The following is a 2,018-nucleotide window of genomic DNA, read 5'->3' as shown; positions in this document are numbered from 1 at the left end:
AAAACTAGACACCCAGGGGAATTCAGGATGGGGTGACCCGTCTGCCTACCTCCATGTTTTGTTACCCAGAATCCCTTGCAAACCTAAAAATGTGACAAAACAAACAAATTTTCCTCACATTTCTGTGGTGGAAAATTCTGGAATCTGCATGGATCAACAAATTTCCACCGACACAGCGTTCCCCCAGGTCTCCCCAAAAAAATGGTACCTCACTTGCATGGGTAGTCATAGTGGCTACGACATGAAACAGCGCAAAACGCAACATGGTCACACCTCAATTTCCCAGTGAAATCTAGCACGTTTTGGCCAAAAAGACTACCTTTTGTTTTTGTGCCCTAGCTCTGCCAGCACCTAGGGAAACATAGCAAACCTATACATTTTTGAAAACTAGACACCCAGGGGAATTCAGGATGGGGTGACTCGTCTGCCTACCCCCAGGTTTTTTTACCCAGAATCCCTTGCAAACCTAAATATTTGACAAAAAAACACATTTTCCTCACATTTCTGTGGTGGAAAGTTCTGGAATCTTCGTGGATCAACAAATTTCCACCCACCCAGCGTGCCCCCAGGTCTCCTGAAAAAAATGGTACCTCACTTGCGTGGGTAGGCATAGTGGCTGCGACATGAAACAGCGCAAAACGCAACATGGTCGCACCTCAATTTCCTAGTGAAATCTAGCACTTTTTTGACAAAAAGACAACCTTTAGTTTTTGCGCCGTAGCTCTGCCAGCACCTAGGGAACCCTAGCAAACCTATACATTTTTGAAATCTAGACACCCAGGGGAATTCAGGAAGGGGTTACTCGTCTGCCTACCCCCAGGTTTTGTTACCCAGAATCCCTTGCAAACCTAAAAATTTGACCAAAAAAACACATTTTCCTCACATTTCTGTGGTGGAAAGTTCGGGAATCTGCGTGGATCAACAAATTTCCACCCACCAAGCGTGTCCCCAGGTCACCCGAAAAAAATGGTACCTCACTTGCGTGGGTAGTCATAGTGCCTGCGACATGAAACAGCGCAAAACGCAACATGGTCGCACCTCAATTTCCCAGTGAAATCTAGCACGTTTTGGCCAAAAAGACTACCTTTTGTTTTTGCGCCGTAGCCCTGCCAGCACCTAGGGTAACCTAGCAAACCTATACATTTTTGAAAACTAGACACCAAGGGGAATTCAGGATGGGGTGACTCGTCTGCCTACCCCCAGGTTTTGTTACCCAGATTTCCTTGCAAACCTAAAAATTTGACAAACAAAACACATTTTCCTCACATTTCTGTGGCGGAAAGTTCTGGAATCTGCATGGATCAACAAATTTCCACCCACACAGCGATCCCCGAGGTCTCCCAAAAAAAATGGTACCTCACTTGCGTGGGTAGTCATAGTGCCTGCGACATGAAACAGCGCAAAACGCAACATGGTCGCACCTCAATTTCCCAGTGAAATCTAGCACGTTTTGGCCAAAAAGACTACCTTTTGTTTTTGCGCCCTAGCTCTGCCAGCACCTAGGGTAACCTAGCAAATCTATACATTTTTTAAAACAAGACACCCAGGGGAATTCAGGATGGGGTGACTCGTCTGCCTACCCCCAGGTTTTGTTACCCAGAATCCCTTGCAAACCTAAAAATTTGACAAACAAAACACATTTTCCTCACATTTCTGTGGCGGAAAGTTCTGGAATCTGCATGGATCAACAAATTTCCACCCACACAGCGATCCCCCAGGTCTCTCAAAAAAAATGGTACCTCACTTGCGTGGGTAGGCATAGTGGCTGCGACATGAAACAGCACAAAACGCAGCATGGTCGCACCTCAATTTCCCAGTGAAATCTAGCACGTTTTGGCCAAAAAGACTACCTTTTGTTTTTGCGCCGTAGCCCTGCCAGCACCTAGGGTAACCTAGCAAACCTATACATTTTTGAAAACTAGACACCCAGGGGAATTCAGGATGGGGTGACTCGTCTGCCTACCCCCAGGTTTTGTTACCCAGAATCCCTTGCAAACCTAAACATTTGACAAACAAAA

This window comes from Lissotriton helveticus, chromosome 8 (assembly GCF_964261635.1).
Source record: "Lissotriton helveticus chromosome 8, aLisHel1.1, whole genome shotgun sequence".
Lineage (NCBI taxonomy): Eukaryota > Metazoa > Chordata > Amphibia > Caudata > Salamandridae > Lissotriton > Lissotriton helveticus.
This window is presented reverse-complemented; position numbering follows the sequence as displayed.